Source organism: Elephantulus edwardii, unplaced genomic scaffold, assembly GCF_000299155.1.
Source record: "Elephantulus edwardii isolate Elephantulus edwardi_28Jun2011 unplaced genomic scaffold, EleEdw1.0 scaffold00001, whole genome shotgun sequence".
In the NCBI taxonomy this organism is placed as follows: Eukaryota; Metazoa; Chordata; class Mammalia; order Macroscelidea; family Macroscelididae; genus Elephantulus; species Elephantulus edwardii.
In genome coordinates this window covers 40,446,732-40,456,130 of record NW_006399751.1, presented here as the reverse complement: position 1 = coordinate 40,456,130, position 9,399 = coordinate 40,446,732, and positions in this window count along the sequence as shown.

The window sequence follows — 9,399 nt, the reverse complement described above, 5'->3', positions numbered from 1 at the left end:
CAAAAGGTCAAGGACTGTAGTCTTCAATATGGATTGAAGCTCAACATCAAAAAGACAAAGATTCTCACCACTGGACCAATTGGCAGCACCATAATAGATAGAGAATAAATTGAGATTGTTAACAATTACGGTTTGTTCAGATCCACAATTAACACTCTTAACACCAGCAGTCAGGAAATCAAAAGACGAACGCATTGGGAAAATCTGCTGTCACGGACCTCTCCAGAGTACTAAAGAGCGACGATGTCAGTCTAGATACAAAGGTGCACCTAGTCCAGGCCATGGTATTCTCAATTACTTATTATGCTTCAGAGAGTTGGACAATGACTAAGGATAGCAGAAGAAGAATAGATGCCTTGAAGTTGTGGTACTTGAGAAGAGTCTTGAACATACCACGGACTACCAAGAAAACAAATCAATCTGTCTTGAAGAGGGTGAAACCAACTCGCTCTCTCTGGAGGTAAGGATTTTGAACATACACATCTACATTGGGCATGTTGCCAGGAAGGACTAGTCCTTGGAGAAGGACATCATCTTGGAAGGGGGGAGAGACAAGGCAGGAAAGGCAGACACTGGATGAGATGTATTGACACAGTTACTGGGGTAATAGGGGCAGTGTGTCAGAGACAGTGAGATTGGGTTAGGATAGGACAAGTTTGAGAGTTATTGTATCTAGAATTGTTATGAATTGCAGACGATGGCACATAACAACAACATATTTACTTATCTATCTATGGACCTAGTTGGTTTTCTCCAAGGAAGCGGTTTTTGGTTTTTGGGGGGTTGGTTTTTTTTTTCTTTGCATTTCAAGGTCTTTGGGTCAATTTTTAACCTGACCTATCCATAAAGGTAATTAATTGCCATGGGAAGAGTTAAGTTCTGTGTCATGCAAAAAAAAAAAAAAAATCCCCTTTAAATGATGATGGGAGGCATGAAGAGGTGGTTCACAAGGAAATTTCAAATCTGAATTCAGGGTTGTGTTTCTGAAGGTAAATGATATGCTAGTATCGCAATTGCGCATTTAGATGCTACCTCTTTTTATTGAATGACCTTTAAAATTTTAGGCAATGAAAAACTCTGAAAATTAAGAGCCAATCTTGGTTTGTTGTTTGGATTCCTCTCCTTCCTTCCTTCCTTCCTTCCTTCCTTCCTTTCTTTCATCAAAATGCCAGTAACAGTCTACAAATAGTGTCCACACGCTTCATGAACATTATGCCATATATAATTCATAATAACACTGCAGATGGGCACTACTGCTTTCACTTTACAAAGGAAGGAACTGAGGCTTGCAGCAGTTACTTGCTGATGATCATATAGCAGAAGTGGAACTTAAAAAAACCAGGCCTCAGGACAGAGGCTTGACCTTTGGGTGGTTCAGTGGTTCTATATGATTATAACTGACATAAGCCCATGGCCAGCAAGTGGATCCTAAACCATAGCAACTCCGGAGGACAAAGTAAAACTGTTGGTTTTCCATAGCTGTAAATCTTTCACAAGGCAATTGGTGAGTTCAAACCACCTGCCTTTGATGTATACCTGAGCTTTTAACCACTACACCATCTGGGCTGCTTAAGAGAGAGCAACTCAAAGTTAACTGACACTGATTGAGAATCAACTCATAGCTGACTTTCCAGTGAATTTTCAGAGTTTTAATTTGCATGGGACAAGATTGCCCATCTTTCTCCTAAATGGCAACATTTGAACCTAGTTGTTTTGAATGGCCTGCCTTTGGATTGGCAGCACAGCTCATAACAGAGCTCTTTAGCCTGTTACACATATAAACACAGAGTAAAGTGATATTAAAAAGAACCAAATATAAAACAAGGCAAGATTCAGAACCATTGTTCACAGGTTTGCCATGAATCGTAGTCTACAGCATGTAACAGCATGGTGGTAAAGAGTCACGCTGCCAACCCAAAAGCAGGCAGTTCAAATCCACCAGCTACGCTGCAGGAAGTAGATAGACAATCTCTTCCCTTGCTCCTGTGGAGGGTCAGCTACGGGTCCAGCCTGACTCAATAGCAATGTAAGGAAAAGATACAGTCTAAAGGGATTAATTCTACTAACCTATTGTAATGAATGACACTGCCCTGTAATAAATGTGTTTATATAGTAACCATTAAGTTTTTGCAGAAGCTGATACTGTTGTTGATTGCTTTCAAACTGAGCATGACTCACAGAAACCCTATGAACAAAAGGCCTGATGCCCCTCTACAATTATTGACATTTGTCATATTTCATAGTTTCCAGAGGCAGGTTGTTTAGCTCCTCTATTTAGCACACCCATTTCCCCCCATCTCTTTTTTGGCAATTTCCTCAGCTTTCTTTAAGACATTCAAGAATGGTACCTTTAAGAGTTAACTGGTCACCATGGCTGATAGATACAGTATTAACTCAAAGCTAGTGATAGTCTTACTCTCAAAGAATATTCCCAAGCTGGGGCCTGGCTAAAGCTGGGCCAATTCTAGGGAGTTACCTCAAATGATGAGTCATATCCAAAGAAGCTGAACTTGTCCCCAAACAGCTGCTACATATTAAAGTTTTACTGTGTCAGCTCTATCCCTCCATGTAAAGCTTGATTCATCAGATTTCTAAATCTTTGCAAAACCAATTTTTTTTTCTCATGATTTCTTTTCTTTTAACTAGAGGAACAAGAAAAGAAAGAGGACAAAAATTTATAATATATGCTAAAAGCATTTCTAAAGCAATCGTTGACCAACAAGGAACTCAAGTATATTTTATGATCTTTCTTTTGCTTTTGTAAAAAATGTTCTATTTCTATCTCAAGCAAAGGCCAAGTCAGTTTTGTAATCTGGCACAGTACCTGCAGCAATACTGATGATATCATATCAATCGTGATTATAATTTACCCTGTTATCATTATGTGAATATTATTTTATAAGCTTTAATAAGTTGCATGAGAATTTAAGATAAATGGCTTAAAAGTCTAAATTCATATTCATGCCAAATACGCAGGACATATTTTTCATAATTGTACATGTCCCTTGGGTCAATCATAGAGTTTATAATCATCATAAAAATTCATTCTTAATTCCTTTTAATTTATCAGAAGGAAAATATGGATGGTTATTACCCAATTAAAATACTCCTGATGCTTTTAAGGTAGGCATTATGGGGGTTTTGGAGTTTCACTGAAGACAATTAAAAAAAGAAGAACAAGCAGCTGCAGGACTTCAAAGTGTTATTAAGTGCTCCAAGTCTGCAGAGCTATTCAGCTGTTCAGTGCCCAGCTCCCACCTATCTTCTTCCCCTTGCATCTGTGGTAGGAGTAACAGGAACATTTTGGCCATGCAGAAGGCACAGGGGCGTATGACTAAAGATAGAATTTTCATTTGATAGCTGTGGAATCCATTCGGACTTGAAAAGCAGGATTTAGAGATGACCCCAAACCCTGAGAGAATCAACATCAGTGGCTTTGACGAAGGGCCCCTTGCTTTACAGGAGCCACCTTGGAATGGCTTCTCTGTGAAGGTGATACATATTCTTGAGATGGGCCACATGCTGAAATGCTAGCCAAAGCCTGGCTGTTGGGTTGACTCTGAATTATGGTGACCCCTGTGGTGAAGAGTAGAACTGCTCCATTGAGTTTTCTTGGCTGTCTTCTTTATAAGATTGCCAGGCCTTTCTTTCACAACACCTTCACATAGGTTTGAACCATGAACTTTTACGCTAGTGGTGAAGCACAAACCATTTACAACATCTTAGGACCCTGCCACATGCTAGAAAAATTGAAACGCGGTACCAGTGTGCAGACCAACATGGCAGATTTGGTTTCTATGGTGATACTTTTCGTTCAGAGAAACAGAATGTGTCTGTTTGAATAATCTCGAAAAACTTTCCCAAAAACCACCACAGCCCTTGTATACTGTTGTTGTGTTATGTGCTATTGTGTTGGAACCAACTCATAGCTGATCCTCCACTGGGTTTTCAGAGGCAGTAGATTGCACAAGAGGAGATTGTCCACAGAGTGGCTGGTATATTCAAACCACATACCTTTGGGTTGGCAGTGCATCTCCTTAAAAGAACTCCATTCTTGAATAGTAGCACCAAAAAAAGCCAAGACATCAAAATTATGTTATAATTCATTATTAAAGAATGAAACACAGAATGTAACCTCTGATACATTAAATGTCTGTTTAGTTTCTACTTTGTCATGACCGTGCACTAGTACTATATTTTTTATTTTCATCTCCTTATCAGAATATCTGAATTTCATGTGCATGTATGCCTAGTTTGTCAAGTTCTAAATGTTTCTTAAATGTCTAGATGCAAACTCTCAATGGTCCGCACACATCTTGACAGGGAAATGATGGTCTGCATTGGCCTTTTCAAACGGGCTTCGTAGCTTAGTCCCCTCTCCCTGTGGCCTGCCACCTGTGATCGCCTCGCCAAGGTTTCCCTAGAATGGCAAACACAGAGCATGGAGGTCATCCCTCCAGCAGCTCGCTCGGGGCTGCCCATGACTACTACCTGCTGCCGAGTCCACCTAGGATCACTTCCCGTAAGAGCTCTTGTAGAAGTGTGGCGTACTCTAGAGGAGGCACTACCCAACACCCAGGGTTCCCCAAGGCTGACCAGGCCACTGGTGGCCCAACGGCTTCTTCATGAAGACCAGTGTCCTGCTCATGGCCACTGTGTTGGTGGCCACTGAGCACTCAGGACACCCCCAGGCCTCTGGCAGCGGGATCACCTGGGACCTGGCCTAGGGCACCAAGAGAAAGCAGCCAGGCAGCACCCCTGTGGCACAGGCTTCTCTTGGATGACCACCATCACTACCACCGGCCACCCATACAATGTCCAAAGCTTTTCTGAGCTGCCTCTGCCAGCTCCTACCTGCCCCACCTTGTAGACTAGGCAAGTACGCTAAGTGGAGAAGCCACTGGGTTTTATTATAGTAAAAAAGCAAAACACTAAAAAGCAGAGAGAACCCTATTCTTTATACCGTCCAATCACATGCAAGCTTTGACAATATTCGTAGCTGTCTTATCTACCCCAAGTAGAAAAAAACTAGAAGCCACCAGTGTAAAAAAAAAAAATTAAATTGCAAACTTGGAGAATGCACTATTTGTGCCCTGGCTTTGAAAGCAATTAGTAATTAATGGGCCTCTCCAAAGGAGAACACGCTGTGCCATTTCAGTGAGGCCATGGAGATGATTTGGTGGATGAGATAACATCAGATCACATCATTTGTACATATCCAAATAGCTTTGGTCTGCAGACTGGTATATAGTTTACAAAGCACTATGGCATATTTGGGGGTAAGTAAACTTACAATCCTGAAAAACAAGTCATTGTTATCTACAGGACACGACACCTTCCCTTGGAGACACCACAACTAAACTTAAGAGACATGTCAGCCGTCAACGTTTTTGGAATCACAGAAGCCAAGAAAGGCTTAAGATACAAACTGCCAGATCATGGGTTGGACAATGGAAGATATTTTTCTGAAGGGACTTGGTAGATGACAAGGATTATCCTGGTGGAGGGTGGAGCTGGGAAGCAAGTGGGTCGCTATGAGTCGGAAACGACTCGATGGCACATAACAACAACAATAACAACAATTAATGCTAGAAAGCAAAAAATCTGAATGTGTTATTGAATGGAAGATCAACTACTCTGTAAATGTTCACTCACAGGATAATTTTTGAAAACGAATGAGTCAGTATTTGTTTCTAATTGTAACAAATCCACCACAAGGGTGTAAGATGTTAATAACAGGGAAAAAAAGTGAAAAATTGGGAAAGGAGGCACATGGGAACTCCATACTTTCTGTACAACTAAACTGCTCTAAAAATAAAGCCTACTAATTATTATTTTTTAAAAAATACCACATTTTTCACGAGGACATTGTCCCATTATTTAAGTGAATCCATGACTGGCACATGTGCCACCAGTCACAGTGGTTCACACTAACCTGAGACTGATGTCAAGGCAGTTGTCACTCCGGTTCTAACAAGCTATGAATTTTGATAAATAGCTCTTCATTATGAAAGCTTACCTGTTTATGGCTTCTCCCAGGTGAGTGAATGGCTCCGGGCTTTTATTTTAGACTCTTTGACCTAGAAGAATGAAGTTTGGAACATGGGATCTGCAGGTGCTGACTCGCCAAGGAGAGTCCCTGGGCTGCAGCTATCACTGTCTTCATTGAGCTTGGAAACTTGAGTCAGGGGCTTAAAAGTCGCTAAGTTTCTCCAAGTAGAAAAGAAGCCCCCAACACTTTAGGAAGCTAGCCAAACAGGTGGTAAACTGGTGAACTTCAAAAGACAGGAAATGCCTTCCAACATTACTTTGTAAGCATAGAAAATGACCTACATTCAGGAAAACAGGGAGCCTGTAACTCAGCATCATATTTGTTCCAGTTTGATGTAGCGTGTTTGGTGGATATTAATTCATCTGGAGGATCCCTCTTCTGACTAACTCGATAGCAGCCTTACCAAAACTCCACACCCACATTTTCAAAATAAGTAAGTAGAGCTCACACCAGATTGAGGTTACTATGTAAAGACTCTCTCTGGACCAGTTTTCACCCTTCAAATCTGTCTGGTTTAAGACTACAATTACTCAGAATGCTTAAAAACACATTAGGGAAATGTTTTAATGTTTTTCCGAATGCTTTAACTCTGGTAAGACAATAGCTCACAGTGCAGCATTAAGAAAACTAGGAGCTGGATGACTCAACAGTAGAAACAGGGCTTTGAAAAGGTTCAAACAAGGTCAGTAATGGTGATAAAGGAAAATCAGAATGGACCTGAATATATAAAAGAAGAGTGAAGCAGAATGACAACTGGAATGAGAAAAATTCTAGGTTGAAGCTGCGTTTCAGAAGAGGCACAGAGAACCTTTTCAGGAACTTGATGCAGGAGACTGGATTTTTACAACTGTGTTGAGCGACACATATTCCAAGTAATGCAATTGCTGCCTGCCTTAGAGCTGGGCACTTTTGGACTCTGCCAGTCAAGAGATTTGGTTGCTGTGTAATGTCCATGTTGCCTTTGCTTTCTAAGAGATTGCATTTCTAGCTGTGAGTGGACTCATTCTTCTTCTCATTCTGATTATTGATCCTGATACCCACATTTTACAAATTCAAGGCTATTTTAGATTCTTTTTTCCCCCAGCCATGACTGAACCAAGGAGAGGATTGAAGCTCTGCTTCAACAGGCTGGAAACTCCTCATCTGCAGGACAAGGTTTCCCCAGTAGATTTCCCCAGCTCTAGATGCCAAGATCAGATGGATTCCTCACCAATCTCCCCAAGTCCTTAGGGCTCAAACTTGTAACAGTTTGTACTGTGTGAATGTCAGTCTGAAATGCTTGCCCAATTTGCTCAGAACAGAAGATGGACAGTGGGTGGGGACAGCTGAAGGGGCCAGAGAAACGGTGCTATTTCCTCCTTGCAGGGCCTCTGCTCACCCAGCATGAGAAAGAATTACTGAAGAAATGCGCAAGCAGGAAGGAAACAGTGGGTGAGAGAGTCTGCCCCCATCTCAGAACAAGAGAGTTGTGCTCTGTGCTTATGTTTTCAAACAGCGAAAACCCAATTGGGGTCAAGATTGGAAAATTCCTGGGGAACCAAAAAGCTTAACCCACATTCCATAGCTTTATCCAGGAAAGCTTCTTGAAGGGAGGAGGTCAGAGTTAGCTCTGCTTCCTCACTTACAAAGCAAGTCAACTTATTTTGTATGTAAAGCTATAAACTGTTTGCAAGTTTCCTACATCAGGCAGTCAAAATGAATTATGAATGGAATTAGCTGCTTGACTTGGAATTTCCTCACTTTTACTGGCCTTTAAACAAGATTTTTATACATTCATATGTAATCGATGTGACCAGCACATCAAATGGTCCTTAACATAAAACACTCTTTCAGAGTCATTTTGCTGTCGAGGAAACTTAAATATGAACTTCTAACATGGAAAGGTAGTTTTTATTTGCTGTTTCAATACTGTTCTGGAAAACTGATGATCTGCCCACAAGATTTCTGTCAGAAACAGAAATTGAGTTTATATTTAAAAATACAATTTTTAGACAGTTGTTTTCTTTCATGATGTCAATCTGTTTCTCATCTGTTTAGCACTAGTAATCTTAAGACACAGAGATGTGTGTACATGTGTGATGTGATGTGAATATGTGTGTGTGTGTATATATATATATGGATATATATATGGATATGTATATATATGGATATGTATATGTGCTTAGGGAGCGCTTAAGATAAGGAATAGAATGATTCAGGTACTCATAAATGTAGTAGAATGGAAAGGAAATTTTTCCTGATTGCAAAGCTATCTTTAAAAGGATCACACAAACTTGTGAATGCCTTGAGTATGCCTCTTCCTTACTTAGTTACTATTAGCTGTTTTGTACTTGAATTTCAATATAAATTATTCCACATAAAATTAGCCCTGTCTTAGAATTTCCTTATAAACTAACATGTCCAAATTTATTTTAATAGCTGTCTACATGCATCAAAACTATGAATAAGATCAGGCTCAAGGTCAAGTTTTGGAGAGAAATGAACTTGGAATTTTTTTTTTACACCAACAAACTGCATGTTCATTCTTATTCCACTTTTATAAAAGGAAGATTAAAGTAAAATACTACTCAGCTATATGCACAAAAAGTAAAATGGAATAAATGTGAATTTTTTTAATTACATAGTTGATATAGTAATATAGCTGGAACTTTTTTAAAAAGGTACTAGTTAAAGTATGCTTGTATTTAAAAGTTTATAAAGGCAGTTTAAAAGTACTTCTCAGCTGCTTAAATAGAAAATAATTAGCTGCCACATTTTAATGGGCTTGTAGATTTCAGCAGTAAAAAATGTTTACAAACTTCTTGCCTTTTACAAGTTCCTCTAACATATAAAGGGCTGAGAATGTTCTACTTTCTTCATTTCACAGAGCAATCCACCATCTTGACAAAACTCTAATTTACCGTAATAATTTTCTTACAAAATTTTTATTAAAGGGAAGAAGTAGACAAGGTAATGAATTTAAACATTTTTATGCTTGTTTAAAATGTGTTAATTCCCTAGTTTCTTTATCAAAGCCTTTGGTATCACACTTATATACTGGTTGTGTTTACAGACTGAGTAAGATAATACAAATCTTGTAAAACAAACAAACAAACAAACAAACAAATAAACCACCCCTACTTGCAGTAATCATGTTTGTACATGATTATGAGTCAATGAGAAATAATAGTTAGAATATTTGGAATATTTTTGAAAATATGTTTTTTTTTTCAGAGGACAGATGTGAACAAATGTGAAGAAATAGTACAATTAGAAGTTTCCTTGTGAATTTCGTACATAGCTGAAAAAAATACATATCACGCATTTTTAAATGCAAAACGTGTAGCCGAAAATAGTGAGAGATTTCT